At 34.7% G+C, this 20774-nt stretch overlaps 1 pseudogene across 1 annotated transcript in view; it reads right to left on the reverse strand.

Moving 5' to 3' along the window:
* The window catches only part of LOC308279065 (actin-related protein 2/3 complex subunit 2-like), an 82618-nt pseudogene extending 62890 nt beyond the window's left edge, over positions 1-19728 (reverse strand). The window contains exon 1 of the transcript in view: positions 19668-19728. The product of the transcript in view is annotated as an actin-related protein 2/3 complex subunit 2-like (transcript). The remainder of the gene's footprint in view (positions 1-19667) is intronic.
* Between the last annotated feature and the right edge of the window lie 1046 nt (positions 19729-20774).

Genomic DNA, 20774 nt, shown 5'->3' on the forward strand with positions numbered 1-20774 from the left:
GCGTGGTGGCGCACGCTTGTAATTCCTGCACTTGGGAGGCTGAGACAGGAGGATCGCGCAGGTTCGAAGCCAGCCTCAGCTACTTAGTGAGGCTCTCGGCAACTTAGTGAGACCCTGTTTCCAAATAAAATATAAAATAGGTCTGGGAGTATAGCCCAGAGGTAGAAAGCCCCTGGGTTCTACTCCAGTACTACCAAAAAAAAAAAAAAATAGCCACAAAAATAAATAGGAATAATCCTAACTAAAGATGTGAAAGATCTCTACAATGAAAATTATAAAACACAAAAAAAAGAAATCAAAGAAGACACTATATGGTAAAACCTACTAGTTGCATGAATTATGAAAATTAATATTATTAAAATGGCCACAGTACCAAAAGTAATCTACAGCTTCAAAGAAATCCCATCAAAATTTTAATAAAATGTTTCATAAAACTATATAAAACAATATTAAAATTCATATGGAAACACAAAACATCCCAAATAGCTTAAGCGATTCTAAGGGGGAAAAAAAATGCTTAAGGTATCTTGGTACTTGATTTCAAAAATATACTACAGATCCATAGTAATAAAACAGCATGGTGATGACAGAAAAATAGACTTTTAGAGCAAAGAAATAGAACAAAGAACCCAGAAATAAATCCACACATCTTCAGCCAAATGATTCTATGTAAAGGTGCCAAAAATATATATTCAAAAAAGTACAGCTCTTCCAACAGATTGTGCTGAAAAACCTGTAACTTTATATGTAGACAATTGAAACTAGAATGATATATCTCACCCACTATACAAATCAACTCAAAATGGATGAAAGACTTCAGAGTACTACCTGAAAGTTTTGAAACTACTGGAAAAAAAACATCAGGGAAACAATTCATGATATAGGCATAGGCAAATATTTCTTGGATAAACTCCAATAGTCTGAAGGGAAAAAGTAATATTCAACAAATGGAATTACAACAAATTTTTTAAAAATGCTTCTTCACAGCAAAGGAAACAACACAATGAAGAGACAACCTACAGAATGTGAGAGAATCATTGCCAGCTATTTTAGAAATAGAAAAGTAAACTAAATCCAAAGCAAGTAGAAATAAGAACATAAGAAAGAAGGTAGAAAGTAGTGGAATAGAGAGAAAAGCAATAGAAAAATTCAGTGAAAGCAAAAATCATATTTTAAGAATTTAATACAAATTTTAAAGACCTAGAAATTAGACAAAATCTTTGCAGATACTAGAAGAAAACATAAGAGCAACTCTCCAACATATAGGCATGAGCAGAGAATTCCTTAATAAAACCCCTTAAGCTTGGGAAATTAAACTGAGAATCATTAAGTGGGATGGTACTAAATTAAGAAGATTTGTGATTTAGGTATGTTGACTCATGCCTTTAATCCCAGTACTTGGGAGGCTGAAGCAGGAGGATTGTAGAGTTGAGGACAGCATGAGCAATGTAGTGAAACTATCAGCAACCTAGCCATACCCTGTTTCAAAAAAAAAAAAAAAAAAGTAAAAGCTGAGAGTGTAGCTCAGAAGTAGAATGCCCCTGGGTTCAATCCTCAGTTCCTCTCTTCTCTCTCTCTCTCTCTCTCTCTCTCTCTCTCTCTCTCTCTCTCTCTCTCTCACACACACACACACACACACACACACACACACACATTGGCAGTAAAGGAAATAATGAAGAACAAGAAGAGGGCCAATAGAATAGGAGAAAATTATCGCCAGTTACTTCTCTGATAGAGGAATAATATCTAGAATATACCAAGAGTTCAAAAAACATAACACCCCAAATCATAATTAACCCAATCAAAAACTGGGTAACTGAACTAACCCATAGACACTTCTGAAAAGAATAATTACAAGTGACCAACAAATATATGAAAACATGTTTGATATCATCACAAATCAGAGAAATGAAAATCAAAACTACACTGAGATCCCAACTAACTCCAGGTAGAATGGCAGTCATCAAGAAAACAAATGATAATGAATGCTGGTGAGGACGTGGGAAAACAGAAAGCTTATACACTGCTAGTGGGATTGTAAACTAATATAGCCATTCTAGCAGCATAGAAGTTCCTCAAAAGACTGAGAATGGATCTGCCATATGACCCAGGTATACCACTTTTCAGTCTCTTTCCAAAAGATTTGAAGTCAAAACAATATGGTGAAACATAACATCTATGTTTATAGCAGCACAATTCACAATAGCTAAATTATGGAATGAATTTAGGTGTCTATAAACAGATGAATGGGTAAATAAAATGTGGTATATACATACAATAGAATTTTCCTCAGTCATAAGAAACAAAAATAGTTAGGCATGGTGGTGCATGCTTGAAATTTCAGTACTTGAGAGGCTGAGACAGGAGGATCACAAGTTTGAGGTCAGTTTCAACAACTTAGGGATACTCTGTTTCAAAAGAAAACAAAAGGCTAAGGGTATAGCTAGGAGGTAGAATGCATCCAAGTTTAATGTCTGGTCCAAAAACAAACAAACAACAGAAAATAACAAACATATAATTTTCAGGAAAATGGATGGAAGTAGAAAATATTATGCTAAGTGTGATCACACAGGCTCACTCATATGTGGAAGCTAGGACAAAAATAGAAAACAACAGAGACTTTGTTCCAATAAGAAGAGAAACCAGTAGAATCGTGGAAGTGGATTGGGGGATGGAAGTGTCAAAGAGAAAAATGATGCTTGAAGAAAGGAACAGTTTAAATAAGGTTATAGCCTATATGGGGAAAAAAGAAGGGGGAAAGGGTTGGGAATTGGAGGGAAATACACCAAGTAATGTGTGTATATATTGATATATTGCTTTGAACATCACATTGTATATAATTACAATACATCAATAAAAGTATAATGAGATAAAAATATTACCTAAAGCTATATAAATGTGTGATGCTATTTCTATCAAACTCTCAAAAACATTTTTTGTAGAAATTGATAGTATAATTCTAAAATTCATATAGGAATACAACCATCTTGAACAAGAAGAATACAAGTTAAAGAACTCATACATTTTGATTTTAAGATGAAATCAGGCTCCTATGTGACACTACATACAAATATAAAAAATAAAATATATCATAGATGTAAAAATAACTGCAATATCTCTTAGAAAACATAAGTATAAATCTTCACATTTGTTTGTTTCTAAGAAATAATACGAGAAGCACAGGCAGCACAATAAAAAATGACAGATTATACTCAATTAATATAAAATCTTTTCTGTGATAAAGAGTACCAAGTGAACATAATGCCACTGATTTATAGGGAGGTTAAATTAATTCCATAGGTTAGAACACCAGAATTTTTAATGTCAGTTCTCATCTAAGATCTTTACTTGCTAACGTTCTTGGTTCGATTGAAACATTGCAATATATAAAAATACTGCAATGTTAATACCCCCCAAAAGCCATTATCATGTGTATACTGTTCATGATGATTAGTATGGTATAATTGCTTAAAATAAAATATTATGCACTTACAAAAGTAATGCTATAAAAGAAGTGGAGAGGGTGTATTCACTCAAGTTCCCCCCCATGCCAGAATGGCATGGGGCTTTAACTGTCTTCTGTATTTCTATCTTTTTAATAAACTTCTTTAAATCTTCAAAAAAATAAAAATAAAAGAAGTGCAGAGACAATGCTCAAAATGGGAGAAAATTTTTACAAGTCATATATTTGATGAAGATCTACTATTCAGAACTATTATAATAAACAATAACCAAAACACAGAATCCAATTTAAAAATTTGACCAAGGATTTGAATGGAAATTTCTCCAAAATATAGAAATACCAAAAAGCCCAGAAAACATGTTTGATATCTATCATTAGCCATAAAAGAAACGTACATTGAAACCATTAGGTGGATATAACAAAAGTCAATAGCAAGTGCTAATGAGGACATGGAAAAAGTGGAGTCTTCATATTCTACTGGTTGGAATGTAAAATAGATCAGTCACTGTGGAAAATAATTTGACAGTTCTTCAAAGTTAAACACATTATGATATCTAACAATTTCCAAGTATATTTAAAAACCTATTTCTAAATGAAAATTTGTACATGAATGCTTGTTTATACCAGCATTATTTATACTAGACAAAGCTTGTGAAAAACTCAACAATCAACTACTGAATGGATAAAAATGTAATATATTTGTACAATGTAATATTATTTAGGCAAAAAGAGAAAATATGTACTGATACACGTCACAACACTGTCAAACCTTGTGAAAGTCACAAGTCATGAAGAGCCACATATTTGGTGACTGTATTCATAGAAAATGTTCAAGATAAGCAAATGTATAAAGGCAGAAAGTAGGCAGTGGTTGCCAGGGCCTGGTAGGAGGGGAAAATAGAATGGCTGCTAATGGGAATGGAGTTTGGGGGGGCATATAAAATGCACTTATTGTGCAACTTTGAACATATACAAAAATAATTTTGGGGGTTTTTTATTGGTGCATTGTAGTCATACAGCTTAATGGAATAAAAATCTTGTGGAGATATACATGCACACATCATCCAATGAGCCCTTATGCAACAAAATAAGTTTATATTTTATTTTTAGTATTTATCATTTTTATTTTTATATGCAAAATTTACACCATTTTATTCTTTTAATTTTTTATTTTTATGTGGATCATATTGAAAATGGCATACATTCAGGCTGTGTTTGGTTTCCTCTCCCCCCACTTCCCCTTCCCTCCCTCCCAACAATGAGTGCCCAGGTTGACCATGCTACATTCATACTTTTACACATATTCAAATGTAGCCCCTCCATTAACTAACCTCAACCTTCTTTGTCTCCTACCCTTCTATTTCAGCTTTCCTGAGGTTTTCCTTCCATTATCTGGAGTCCATCTGGTATTCCTAATGGTCCCTAGTTTGGGCATATTAGAGAAAACATAAGTCCCTTCTCTTTCTGTGCTTGGCTGATCTCACTTAACATAATGTTCTCCAGGTCTTTCCATCTTCCTGAGAATATCATGATTTTGTTCTTCTTTATAGCTGAGTAGAATTCCATTGTGTTTGTGTTTATTTCTCATAATTTTGCAATTCATTCATCTGTTGAGGGACACCAAGGTTGGTTCCCTATTTTGCCTATTATGAATTGTGCTTATATGAACATAGGTATGCATATGTTACTGTAGTTTTCTGATTTCAACCCCTTTGGAAAGATACCCAGAAGTGGTATAGCCAGATCATATGGAGGATCCATTCCTAGTTTTCTAAGGAATCTCCACACTGATCTCCATAGCAGCTGAACTAATTTACACTCCCACCAACAGTGTAAAGGAGTTCCTCTTTCCCATATTTTAAAGGGTTAAATAATATATATAAATTATATTTTAATCATTTTATTAAGCTATAAAAAAGAGAGTTCTCAATATATAAAATGGAAGACACACATGGAGAAAGACTTGTCTAGTAAACTTGGAGCTCCACAGACATGCTTAAACTAGAAAGATATTTATGGTTAAAGGAAATTAAAGATATCAACATATAAGATAGTAAAATAATTGACAGATTTTAATTTCCAATTACCACAAACAATATCCCTCTCAATTATTGTAAAACAAGCTTTTGTTTTACGAGACTGAGATAAAGAATACATGTATACTATAAACTCCTTGTACTAAATTTCTTTGACTCTGAAAGGTTTATTGGAAGATATGTTTATTCATTTTAAATGACTGATTTCCATTTATCTAAATTCAAATATAAATACGTTATGAAATAATTTAATATGTAGCATCATTTATGTAGAAGCAACTTTATTCCAAAAGAGTAACAAAAATGTAAATATAAATTCAGTTTCATTAAAACAATAGTTTTTGCACAAACAAGGATATGTCCTATAGAAGCAATTATTTTTGGAATTTATTAATTATAACAGAATGGCAACTTTGCACAGCCAATCATCTTATTTTTTTAAGGTCAGTTACTATTTTCATTAGATGCACACATCTGTCCCAGTGTTTACTTTCATATATCTATCAACAGCTAAATCTTTAAGACTCATATTTCCATGGTGTGACATAATTTTTAGACAACCAAAGCAATAACATATGGTTTGGGATTTTATTTATTCTTTCAGGCCTATGCCATATCATTTAAATAGCAAAATCACCATGTACAAGTCATTATTCTTTTGTGTTTATTATAATTACCCATTAATTTTTTCCTTGGCCAATGACCATTACATTTAATTTCATAATTCATATTTTAAATCTGGAGATAAAATCTGAGATCAGGGCATATTTTTTCTAGTCTTCAATTCATCAGGAAGTAGTCAGTAATTATGTCCTGATGTTGTCTATCAATTTCCTTAGATGCCATCACATATTCTATGCTTTATTGTGTACAGAAGCCCAAGTCAAGCATCACCATTTCACAACCACAAAGACAGTCATAGCAACAAAGGGAATTTTAAAAGTGATACTTCTCTGATCCTAGCTTTGTTCGAAAAGGCTTTCAGAACTAGACAGATCACTAATGACAGGGAGAGTTACAGACCTATGAAACTTTCATTTAAAAGCATTTTGAATCTAAAAGTATGCCACAATCCTTTCTTCTCAGTCCTAACCTCATAACCTTCAGTATGCAGCTAGTCTAAATTACTATTGAGTGTTTTTGAGTATATTAGAGGTGAGCATGCTAGATTTGGAAAAAAGATATAAGTGAAGTCTTATGAAATTAAGGCACCAGAAAGACATCTACCATCTTCATTATATTGCCTCACTTTCCTGTCATCAGAGTAATATTTTTGTTTAAGGTGACATCTTAAAGAATCTCTGACTTAAGTAAAAGTATATTTTCTACAAAGAATACAATCATCAACTAATAAAATATCTGAAAATTTATTTAAGAATGGCAATGTAAAATTAAGAAACCTTGGAGGTAGAGGAGTAGCTATACTTTTATGAGAGAGGAAATAAAGATTTTACTCTGCAAGAAAATTAGATTTTTATTGAAATCTGTGAGAGTTCTTGGGTGTTATGAGGACACAGGTGCCTAGATAAAATATGTAAAAGTATGAGGAGAGAATTATGTAAATAAGAGAGAGAATAGAGCCAAAGATAGCCCTCAAAAGTTAGCTTGGAGTCAGCTTTGGCCTACACATTAGAAAACACCAACTTCGAAGTAAAAAATAAAAGACATGCTTGTGGTTGTTTTGATGCATATGTGTATGTTCATGAATGCACATGTGCATATTTATGCATAATTATCCAAATATTCAAAAATATTCTGTACTGAACATCATATAACAAATTAAAACTGATAATTGGCTCAAGAATTTTAAAATAAAATTATCTTTGATAGAAATTTAGAAACAAAGAAAAAAAGCTTATAAATGGACAATGCCATATCATCAATTAAAGAAGTGAGGAAGGCACTAAAATAATTTAAAGAAAATAAGATAAAACTGTACCTTAACACCTGTATGACTTCACTGATTCTGTTGCAAGTCAACAGCTCCCATTATGCACTGGAACATTTGATAGCATAAGAGGCTTGGATCTTTCCTGGTTTTTGGTGGCTAAAAATGTTCTGTTTTATTCTGCATAACACAAAAATATTTTACTGTTCTTTAAATTAACAGTCACAGATAACTTATGCTCTGGTCAAGGAGACTTATAGTCATTTGGTAGAAATATATAATTTCTAGAAATAATTAGGTTTAGATAATTGGACTAAAAATAAAATTTTGTAACAAGTACTGTGGTTTTCCAACTAGAAAATAGAGAAGAAAAAATTAAAAAGGAGAATTCAGCCTAATGATGAAGGAGATTATTATGGGAGGGCAGTGAATTTATCTTATATCATTATAAGTTCTTAAGTTCTGATTATTTGTTTTCTCCTGAAGAAAGGTATGAAATCTCCAAGAATAATGAATACAAATATTTAAAAAGTCCAATATCTTGTTTCATAAAACTGCTTCATATAAAAGGATAGTTATATGAGCTGAATTTTACCCTCTAAAAATTTCTCTGTTGAAGCCCTAATACCCAATGTAAGAAATATTTGATATAGAGCCTTTGAGAATCAAATAGGTTTACATTAAGTAATTAGGCTCTAGCTCACATGATGGAAATAGTGCCCTTATGTGAAGAAACACCAAAGAGCTTGCTATTTCTCTTTTTCCCTGCCATTGCGGAACCAGCAAGAAGGTGGCCATCTGTATTTGAAACATGAAGCCCTCACAAGAAGACAATTGAACCTTGAACTTGAACTTCTAGCTTTTGGAATTGTGAAAAAATAAATATCTGTTATTTAAGCCACCCAGTGGATGGTATCTCATTATGACCATCCAAAATAATTAAGAAATAAAAGAGACATGATAAACAGTCATTTGTAAAAGAATCTCAAAATTTTAGTTTATTAAAAAAAAAAAAAAAACCTTTGGGAAACAGTATGGAGAAACCTCAGAAGAATGGGAACAAATCTACCATTCGATCCAGCAATACCACTTCTGGGTATCTACCCAAAAGATAGGAAGCCAAACTTCCAAACTAATGCATGTGTATCTATGTTCATAGCTGCCCAATTCACCATAGCCAAACTGTGGAACCAGCCAACAAGATGTCCAACAACAGATGAATGGATTACAAAACTGTGGGATATGTACACAATGGAATTTTACTCAGCCATAAACAAATGCAATTGCGGTATTTATAGGGAAATGGATGTATCTTGAGGACATTATGCTAAGTGAGATTAGTTAGTCACAAAAAGTAAGGAATCGGATCCTTTCCCTAATATGTGAAAGCTAGGGTAAATGGGGTCATAGGAAGAACTCCAGGTGAAAAAAGAGATCCTATAGAGGAGAAAATAAGACAACCTAACTGTGGGGATGGGAGGTGGGGAGAGGGAAACGCTTTAAAGCACAGGATGTACTTATTTGTATCAAAGTCAACCACTAAACCAAGCATGGGAGGGAGGGATGGGGAAGGAGTGAGGTGGGGACTGGGGGGCTGGCTGGGTGATGTGTGTGTAGTTACCAAAGATCAAGTGGTGGAAGGAGCAAAAGAAAGAAGAGTGGACTGTGGGGCTAGAAAAGGATTAGTTTAATGGGTACAAAATCACAGCCAGACCAGAGAAATAAGTGTTGGTATTGTATTACGGAGTGTGATTACACTTGACAATATTGTATCATATAATCCAAAATGACTAAAAGATACGGTCTTGAATGTTCTCATCACAAAGAATTGATAAAACACTGGATATGTTGTAAAACCTACCTATCTTGAGTAGATCAGTATATAATATGTTAATGTACCAGAACATTACACTGTATTTCATAAAGATGTACAATTACTAGGTCAATATTTTTTAAAAAGAATGATTGGCTTATATTAAAAAGTAATGTAGCTGTCAATTTGTCAATGTCAACTTGGGCTGCAGTAAAAAAAATCATAAATTTCACTATAATAACAATAAGATGTGATGATGTACCATTATTCTGTTTGGTCCTCTTCTTCAGTATTACACTAAAATCAGACCACTGCATTTTAAGAAGGAAATTGACAAAGCAATGGATGGATTCTAATGATTCTGAGTCACACACTGTTTTGGTCATAGATATAATGTTTCCTGAAATTCTCAGTATTAAAATAGTTAAGTCATAAGGGTAACTTACCTAGGTGTTAACCTAGGTTGGAATGGTGTGGCTGGAGACGGTGGCTCCCTGGGAATATTGCCTTAGGAATTGCACCTATGTCTTTGAATTCTCTCACATTTCTCTCTCTCCCTCTCTCTTGCTTCCAGCCTCCATGATATAAGGAGCACAGCCCAAGCACTCTACCTCTCTCTGCTACCTGTCACTATGCCTTGAGCTCCAGACCCCTGGCCTCACATAGACTGATCCTGGAATTTCCAAGAAACTGTGAGAAAATAAAATTTTCCTTTTTATAAGTTGTGTGGTCAGTTCTGAATTATATCATTGAAAATGTTGACTGAGATAAACTCCATATTTAAGAACATGTTAAAGTATGAGCATGTTTTCTTGCAGTGCTGGAAGTGGAACTCAGGGGCATTCTACCTCTGAGCTATACTCCCAGCCCTATTTTCTTAGCTTATTTTTTTAATGGGTTCTTTTTTATTTTTATTTTTATTGTCTTTTTTATTTTTTTTAAACCAGGGATTGAACCCAGAGCGCCACACCTGCAAAGCAGGCACTTTGCCACTGAGCTATATCTCGGCCCCCCAGCCCTATTTTCTATTCTTTATTTTGAAAAGGGGTCTCACTGAGTTGCAAAGAGCCTCACTAAGTAGACAAGGCCGGCCATGAACATGGGTCCTTCTATCTCAGCCTCCGGAATGCTGGGATTACAATGTATATCACCACACACAGAGAAGTATGAACAATTAAAGAGTAAGAAAATTGCTACTGAATTATAGTAGTGTGTCCAATATGTTATTATTGCTGAAGCTTTGGTACCTAAAACAAAGGAAATAATCAGCCTTCTAAAGTAAGTTTCACCATGACACTTTTAGCATTGTATTTCAGGATCTTTGCGACCCTATTAGAACATGTGTCTAAGGAGCAAGAAATCACATAGTTAAAGCATCCAGCACAGTATTTTGAACAAAAATTATGACCATTCCGTTGGCTGCAAATCAGCAAGCACTACTAGGATAGCTCTGACCAATAGAAAGAACACAGTACTATACGTGAGTTCAAACCTCAGATTTAGTACTCATTACCAATGTGGTTTATGCCAAATTTAACTACCACCATGATATCATCAATTTGATAAATGCAGCAGTAGTTGATGCAATTAAAGAAACATTTAAGTTGCAGGTACTTGGTATTTATTATTTCATTAATCTGCATAAAATCCTATAAAGTATAATAGCCCATATTTTTACATTAATTCATGCACAGCTTTATAGAGAGGAAATAGTGAAGCTGGTATTTTATTCATATTTGACTATCGCATGTACACTTTTTTGTATTCTTTATTATACTGCCCTGGTCCTGAGTTTGTTTTCTTATCAATATCATGTGGTAAGTCCTTTGTTGTAGTAGAGTTGAAAATAACTTAAGAAAGCTAGTATATTGTAAAATTTGTATAAGTCATGGTTGTAATTATCCTTATCTCTTTTGCCATCTAGACATGCACCAGAGGATCAGGCAATAAAACTTTTCACTCTCCATTCAAAAAATGTATTGCTTATCTTTTTCACAGAAGTTATCTTCAGGGGTGGAAATTTTTCCCAAAGTTTTAATGTCCTGGTGGACAAGAACAATAAGTAACATGATACTAAATTTAAGGTTTTGGTATTACACTTGTCTAGAGTGACAAAGGTTACACACACACACACACACACACACACACACACACACACACACACACACACTGTAGTGCTGGAAAGAGTACAGATAAAAGATGTTGCTTTCAGTAGAATTAAATCAAATGTTATTTCTGAAGGACAATGTGGTTTTAAATATCAGAAACTTGCTGGCCGTGGTGGCACACGCTTGTAATCCCCGCACTTGGGAGGTGGAGACAGGAGGATCATGCAGATTTGGAGCCAGCCTCCCTGGCTTTAGAGACCATGTTTCCAAATAAAAATATAAAAAACAGGTCTGGGAGTGTAGCCCGGATGTAGAAGGGTTTCCAGGAACCCCAGTACCACCAAATAAAATAAATAAATAAATAAATAAATAAATAAATAAATAAATATCAGAAAAGTTAAAATTGTATATACTCCTAACCAGAATAATTTTTCTTCTAGGAGTATATATCCCAAGATGAAAAATTTTTGGATAAATATTTCTATACATGTAACTTTACTGGAGAATAAATTATAATGTTGATAAATTGAAAACAACATAAACATCAAACAATAAGAGAATGGATATATAAACAATGGTAATGAAACATTATGCAGATATCAAAAATATGCTTATCTATCTGAAGAAAAAAGTTTATAATATATTATTTTCTCAAAGGGCCTTAAGTTTTCTTTTTAATTAACATTATAATTGTGCATATTTGTTCAGTACAATATATTTCAACACATTTATATATCATTTCAGAGTGATTAGCATATATGTTATCATTCTTATGTTCTGGGAACCTTCAAATATCTATAGTAATTTGAAATATGTAATAAATTATTAGAGTTTCCTTTTATTCTAGATGTTCTAAAACAATATAACTAGTTCTATTTTATAATGGTATTTTGGAACTAGGCATGGTTGCATATACCTGCAATGCGAGTATTTGGCAGTCTGAAATAGGAGAATTGCAGGTTTGAGACCAGCCTCAGCAACCTAGTGAGACCCTGTTTCACAAAAACAACAAAGTTAATTAAGTAAGTAGTGCTATGGGTGTAACTTGTATAGATTGGAAGTAGAATGCTCTTGGATTCAATCTTCAGTGCCACACAAAAAAGTATTTTGGTACCCATTATACAACTTCATATATCTCCCCTCCTGCTCTTTTTCCCTAGACTCTAATATTCTATTCTACAATATAGTTTGAACTCAGCTGTTTTAGTATTTACTTTTGAGAATGAACATCTAGTATTTTTTTGTTTGTGGCTTTTTCCACTTAACAAAATGTCATCTGTGGTCTATTCTACTTTTGTTGTTGTTGTTTGCAGTACTGGGGGTTCCATTCTACCTCCAAGCTACATCCCCAGCCCCATTTTTTTATTCTTAACTTTGAAACAGGGTCTCACTGAGTTACAAAGGGCCTCATTAAGTAGCTGAGGCTGTCCTCAAACTACAATCTTCCTGTCTCAGCCTCCCAATTACTGGGATTACAATTATGCACCACCACGTCTGACTTAGTCTATTCTTAATAACACCAGAGTACAAAACTATGTGTATCTTGCCTTCAGATAAGTGATTACATATCATTGTGGAAAATAATATTTCTTTTCTTGAATACCTTAGCCAGAAAATCTATACATTAATTCACCAAAGTAAAGCAGGCAGGAAAATTGCCATAAACATTTTAAGACCAATTTTTAATAAGTGTATGTGGAGAAAAAGACAACATCTTCATATTTGATAAATTTTCATAACATGAAAAAGTGCAATTCAAATAACACTTGAGGGGGGAAACAGTACCTTAGTCCATGATTGGGTGAGGTTAAGAGTCAGAGATAGGAGACTGCAGCAGATGTATTCTGATTATTTTGATATTAAAACAAACTCTGTAATTTCTGGTATGTGGTATTATTCCTTCACTAGCAATCCTGGACAAAATTTATTCACTGTTTTCATTATTCTTGTATTTTCCCAGCTCCATTTCTGACAATATGAATTCTTCCCTTAGGAGCTTAGAAATTGTTTCCAGTAACCTAAATTCAATTATTCTAAATCTATGGCTAATTTGTCATTTGGTTTAGTGGGTAAACAATTTAAAAGAGCAATATTTAATGTAATATTCAGTGTGTGAAATCCTGTATGAATTGGCTAATACATTTTGAATTGACTGGCTCATTGATCAGCATCCACTTTGTGAGCACAAGCACCGTTATGTTTATGTACGTTATTGTATTTAAGTTAAATGGTGTAAGGGTTTCAGTTTCCAATTTACCAAATTTCTGCAAGAACCAGGAGCTTCCAAACATATGACAATTTCATATTCTCCTTCTGTGATTAGGAGCTATCTAAAATACATACACACTCTTGGCAGGATAATCTTTGGTATTTATAGAAATGGAACAAGACAATTATGTAGACTAAGTATTAGCAGATTCTCTTTTTCCCTGATACCTACTAAAAATCTTTTATTTCATTATCTGTTCTGCATACTCAAATTGCTCAGAACAATAATACAAGCCTTGGGACTGGAGATCTAAATCCCAATTCTATATAGATTTCCAAATTGGAAAGCAATTCTGACCATTTAAATTTCACATTTATTTTATTATTGATATAAAACTAATGGACACTTAAGAATTAATTCAAATCCGTGTCTATATAGTTTGAAATATTGACCCATCACTAGTAAATGTGTTCTGGGTAGACAGTTGAATCTGATCATTTGAAAGAAAGAGAAATTTACATTCTCCCTTTGTGGAACCAACTTGGGGAATTAGAAAATATTAACAACAAATAGGTAAACAAGAAGAGTACGTGAAATGTAAACTGCACAAATATTTCTGTTTATCCTGTATGTTAGTCAGCTTTTTGTTACTGTGACAAAATACTTTAAAAATAAATATACAGGAGGAAATATTTATTTTGGTTCAAGGTTTAAGTTCATGGTAAGCTGATTCCATTGCTTTTAGGCTTGTGGTGAGGCAGAAATCTAATGGTTCAATGGTGTGGCAGAGGAAAAGAGCTCACCTCATGGTAGCCAAGAGTCAAAGGGAAACAGAGAAAATGGTCAGGGTCAAGATCTAGTCCACATAGGCACACCATCAAGGACCCATTCCCTTCAAGGTCTCACTTCCTACAGTTTCCATCAGCTCCCAATCGTTCATTCCTCAATGGATTCATCAGTAAAATAATACATTAATGAGTTTAATGCCCTTGTGATCTAGTCACTTCCCCAAAGAGCCACATCTGTGTAATCCTACATAGAGGACCAAGCCTTCTATACATAAGCCTTTGGAGAACATTCCAGATTCAAACCATAATATCCTTTTAGAATTTTGAATACGGAAATTTTATATTTAGAACCATTATTCTGTGAAATGGGCAAGGGTATTTTTTATGTATTTTTATAAGTGAAAAGTGTCAGTGTGCCAAAAATCACAAGTGTTAGGATTCAGGTCTCAGAAGACAGCAGGGTTCAGAAATATAAATTGAATCCAATATAAATAAATAATTTTAGACACTCCAAATATGCAATCTCTACCTAAATAAGTTCTACAGATCACTCTATCCTAAGGGATTAGCATCCCCTTTGAAAGAAGATGTGGATGTCCTTAGATAATAAAGCACACAAAAAGAAATAAGTCCTATCAGTAGCAGAAAAGCATTACCTCAAGCAGAAAGATTATGGCAGCTGATATGCTGCATTAGAATCAGAAAAACACAAAGGAGCAGTGGGATTGGAGATAGATTGCAGCTAGGCATGTGGGATTTGAGATAGATTGCATCTGGGCGTGGTGGCGCACACCTATAATCCCAGCATTTGAGAGTATGAGACAGGACGACCCGGGTTCGGGGACAGCCCCAGCTACTACATAGTGAAGTCTTTTGCAACTCAATGAGACCCTGTTTCAAAGTAAAGAATAAAAAATAGGGCCGGGGAATGCCCCTGGGATCCATCCCAAGTACCAAGAAAAAAAAAAAAAAGATAAATTTGCAGAGACTCAGCTCTACTTAAGTGCAGACACTACTGAGCTCAAACATGAAATTTATCTGTAAGACTGTAAGTTCCCATTTTGCCAAACTTTATGAATTTCTAGGGAAATTTATATCCAGATGTGTACCCAACCTCTTCTCTAACTTTGTCAATATTATCAACCCATTTGACATATTTTACGATACTGTGCAGGCCAGACAAAATACACCGTAGATGGACTTGTGCTCTGGACAGCCGGTTCATAAAGTTTGGCTCAGATAGTCTGTAATACTCTCACATAAATAGGATCCATTTAGAGTTGTTTTAAAATTCTGGTATTAGCTTCTGCTGATGCAAAGTTTCTCGCTAAGTTATTGATGCTGTCCTTGAACCTGCAATCCACCTGACTTAGCCTCCCAAGTACTGAGATTACAGGTATGCATCACCATGGCCAGCATTAAAAATACTTCTTTTTTCTGATACTGGGGAGAGAACCCAGATGCATCCTACCTCTTAGCTACATCCCAGCATGTTGTTGTTTGTATTAAAACAGGGTCTCACTAAGTTTCTGAGGATCCCTCTAAACTGCTAAGGCTGACCTGGAACCTAAGATCCTCCTGTCTCTGCTTCTCAAGTACTGGCATTCCAGACATGCACCACCATGTCTGATTTTTATGCCACTTCTTTGTTCAATCCCTATCCTTTAGCTATATCTAAGCTTTTCCCAATCACTTGGCTTCTTGTGTTCACTGTAATTGATACCACCAAAAAATGTCTCTACATCTTTTAGCAATCACTCTTCCACTGACACAGGGGGACTCCACCCTACCTGTGTGGGAAGGACAACCTTCATACCACAGCTGAAATGAGCTTGAACTAAGTTTTATGGCCATTCAGAGTCCACAGTTAGGACTAAAATAAGGAAGGCATATTGCCTGAGGCATAAATGCATGTGACCCCTCTTGGTCCTTGGCAGACGGTCCTGGTTTCAGGAGTAAGTAAAATGTAACTGCAGTTAAGTCCACAGGGAGATGGGGCCATTTCCAGGTCTGGAGCCAGAACAACAGTCAGCAAGCATGTACGAGATTATAGTTCTATAGATTCATAATGTATCTCCGAGATCTTGTGCTTCACTAGGGTTTCAAAAAAATCCTACCAAAATTCTAAAGCTCCCATAAGGCAATTTTGTCCAGGGATGGCGGGAAAAGTATTGCTGTGGAAGGACAACAGCAAAGAATGTCCTATTATGTCTTCAAGCATGAAGGATTGTCACATCCTCTTTGACAATTTCATAGCATTATAAAGTGTCAGCAAGATTTGCATTTGCTTAAAACTTGTGTTCAGTCATTCCTTCACCAGTAAAATGTTGAATCAAAGACTAAGATGTCTCTCTTAAACTATGTAACTGGATGTCTATTCATTTATAATTTAATTTTTATTGGTGCTTTGTATTCAAAATCTTGACATAGTTCAGGGTGATAGAAGTATAAGTGTACACAATACTTTTTGAACCCTCTCCCAGTTCCCTCCCCACTCTCTTCCTCCCCACCTTCCTGTACTCAGCACAGTGATTGGTTTGGATAAGATTGTGCATGTACATTATATCCATTGTGGTGTTTCCCTCTTTATGCCTTCCTTCCCACTTCCATCTTGCTCAGTTAAGTCCCCTCCTTCACTCCATGTAGGTCTGTCTTCCTTTGTCTAGAGTACCTCCTTTGTCCCAGTTTCTCCCTAGCTTTCTATTATGAGGAAGAACATCCAACCTTTCACTTTTTATGAATGACTAATCCCATTCAGCATAAGGTTCTCCATTTCCATACATTTCCCTGAAAATAACATAATTTTGTTCTTATTTATGGTGGAGTAGAATTCCATTGTGCATATATCCCACAACCTTTTTAATCCATTAATTTCTTGATGGAAATCTTGAGGGATCCATAATTTGGGGGCTCTATAATTTGGCAATTGTGAATTGCGTTGCTATAAATGTAGACATGCATTACTTTGGTAGTCTGGTTTCTATTCTTTTAGGTAGACACCCAGGAATGGTATAGCTGAGTCATATGGTAGGTTCATTCCTATTCTTCTGGGTCCTCCACACTATTTTCCAAAGTGGTTGCACTAATTTGCAATTCTACCAACAGTGTATTAGAATTCTTATTTCTCCACATACTCACCAGCATTTGCTGTTGCTTGTGCTTTTAATGATTGTCATTTTATTTGGTGTTAGGTGAAATATTAAGGTTGTTTTGATTTTCATCTTTCAGATTGTTAATGGTATTGAATATTTTATATATTTATTTACCACTTGTATTTATTCTTTTGTGAAGTGTCTATTTAGTTCACCTGTCCCCTTTGATTGGATTGGGTTATTTGTTCTTTTGGGGATGAATTTCTTAAGTTCTTTGTATAATCTAGATATTAGTCCTCGATCAGAAAAATAGTTGGCAAAGATCTCCCATTTTGTCTACTTTCTCTTGGAATTCTTGTGAGTTTTCTTTATGCATAGAAGCTCTTCAGTTTTATGCAACCCCACATATTGATACTCCTTTTAATTTTTTTGTGCCTTTTGGATCTTGAGAAAATTACCCATGCCTATATGTTGGAGTATTGTGCTCTTATGACCTCTTCAAGTAACTATAAGGTCTCTGGTCTAATTTCTAGGTCTTCAATACATCTTGAATTGATTCTGGTTCAGGGTAAGAAAGTAATTCCATTCTGAATATGGATAACCAATTTTGCCAGCACTATTTGGTGAAGAGGCCATCTTTTTTCCAGTGTATGTCTTTGGCTACTTTGGCAAAACTCAACTGGCTGTAATTGTGTGGATTTGTTTCTGAAACTTCTATTCTTTCCCATTGATCTAAGTGTTTGATTTTGTGCCAATACCATGTTGTTTTTATTACTATGGCTCTATGGTATAGTTCGAAGTCAAATATTGTGATGCTGCATTGTTCTTATTGCTGATAAGTATTTTGGCTATTCTGGGTATTTTTTTGTTCCAAGTGAATTTAAGGACTGATTTTTCTAGATCTGTCAAGAATGACCATGGTAATAGGCATTACATTGAATCTGTAGATCACTCTTGGAAGGACAGCCATTTTGATGACACTTATTTTGATTATCCAAGAGCATGGAAAGTACTTCCACCTTCTAAGATCTTATTCTATTTCATTTTTAAATGTTTTATAATTTTTGTTGTAGGACTCTTTCACCTCCTTGGTTAGGTTTATTCCTAAGCATTTCATTGTCTTTGAGGTTACTGTGAGTGTGAAGGTTTTCTGGATTTATTCTACAGTGGATTTATGGTTAGCATATAGAAAATCTGATTTTTAGATTGATTTTGTATCCAGACACTTTGCTGAATTTGTTAATCAGTTCTAAAAGTCTTTGTTATACTTAAGTATAAACATAGTTTGATGAACTTTGGATTTGAAATTAAATTCCACTTTGGATCACATATTATGACACAGAGAGAGAATAAGTGAAATGCCAAATATGATTCCCATTTACCTTGAATAAGTCAGATAATTTTTCTGGGCCTTGGTTTCATTCTCCATAAAATTAGTTTGTAATACTAGCATCTATGTCTTAGGACATATGTAAGGATCAAAGAAAATCATGCTTTTCACAATGCTCTCACACAGAGGAGGTACTGTCTAATGATACCATGGTATAATGTTGCCGTGGTATACTGTCTGGTATAATGATGCCAGACAGACCTAATTGAAAGTAGTCTATATTAGTAAAAAGAGCCCTAATAAATTCTATTTAGGAAATGATATGTATAGAGTTATGAGACTCAGTATGTCATTGGAAAGAACATGTAGCTATAGGCAGGATTTTGCTTCAACATTCATAGAGAGGCCCTTAATCCTCAGGAGCAATTCCTGTAGGTTCACTAGCCACCTCTTTCTCTATTTCTTTTTACTAAAAGTTTCAATCTTCTTCTCACCATATGACCTTTACACCTGCTAATCCTTCTGCCTGTAACATCAGGTCCTTCAGCTCTGATTCTGTACTCTATCAATTTAGCATAATGTTTTCTTACCTTTTCTCTAAATTTCACATTATATTAATGTGCCTGAACTTTGGCCCTTATATTATATTTTCTAATTGCACCTTACATTTTTTGTTTATGGAATTTATAAAAATAGGTAATTATGTCTATTTTGTGATATTAAGAATGTCTGCCTCCCCTTTAAACTCTAAGCTCCAAACTCCATAATAAGAAGACACAGCACAAGCGCAGGCGCAGATGGCCACAGGGCCGCTGGCCCAGTCGGGACTTTTGGGTCCTTAACATTCCCAGAGAGGCTCTAAAGTCTGAAAGTATCCAGTGAGTTCCAATACCTGAAGTTGCGAGCTAACTGGAGCTCCTGAGTGGCACTGTTCACCCACCAAAGGCGGCCCCGCAGACACGCCCAGAGATCTGCAGGGACCAGGAAGTGGACCTGCTCATCGTGGGAGCAGAAAGTCAGCAGGATACAGAAGAGCTGCCAGAGTTTCAGAGCCACAGATTGGACTGTCAGCGTGAATTCAGAGGAGCCACGGACCCGGCGAGCACACAATGAGTGCGATAACTGAGTGCCAGTGTGCGCAGAGTGGGCCACCTCAAAATCCGGTATTGCAGAAGGGTACTTAAGGTGTGAGACCTGCACGGTGCCACAAGGGGACACTCCAAGCAAATACAAGACAGTGGTGCATTCACCATGTATCAGTAATATAGTAGGACTGTTATCTCTTTTATTTTTTATTATTTTTCTATCCTTTTATATTTTACTTTTTATTATTGCTGTTTGGTATTGTTTGTTTTACTTTTTGGGTCTTTGGGTTTGATTTGTTTTTTGGTTTTCTGTGGGAATAAGTTTTTAGTTCCTTCTTTTTTTTACTTATATATATGGCGGCTAGAATTTTGTTTTATTTTAGTTTATTCTCATCCTGTTTATTCCCTTAATCTTTTCTGTTCTCTATGGATGGTATCTTTTCTTTCTTTATCAAAGTTGCTGTCTATACATGATGTATAAAAGTTAGCCTTTGCACCTTATTTTATCTATTTGTCTTTGCTCCTTTCTCCCACCCTGTCTACAAAGTCTTCAATTTAGGCTATATACTATCTTCCCTCAAAACTTTCTCTCTGTCCCCTAAATGTATCTCTGTGTTTAATACACAAAATTTCTCACATCTCCATACTTATATATTCCAATAATTACAACAACTTTACTATCTAAACTTCTCCCATTCTCAACCGTATACAACCTTATTATATGTAAATTCATCCACAACATAATCATATTTTCTACCTTACCTGACTCCTGTACCCATCACCATAGCTACTCCACCATCACCCAACCCTCACCACTAGAAAAAGTTTTGCTTACCGGCTGACTTTTCTAAAGTCCTAATACAAAAACTGGGCTAAAAATAATACCAGCTAATGATGGGAAGACAGCAGAAAAGCAGGCCTGAGAACTTTGAAAATATGAGAACTAGGAATAATGGAGAAAT

The sequence above is a fragment of the Muscardinus avellanarius genome (assembly GCF_963383645.1).
Source record: "Muscardinus avellanarius genome assembly, chromosome: X".
Classification (NCBI taxonomy): domain Eukaryota; kingdom Metazoa; phylum Chordata; class Mammalia; order Rodentia; family Gliridae; genus Muscardinus; species Muscardinus avellanarius.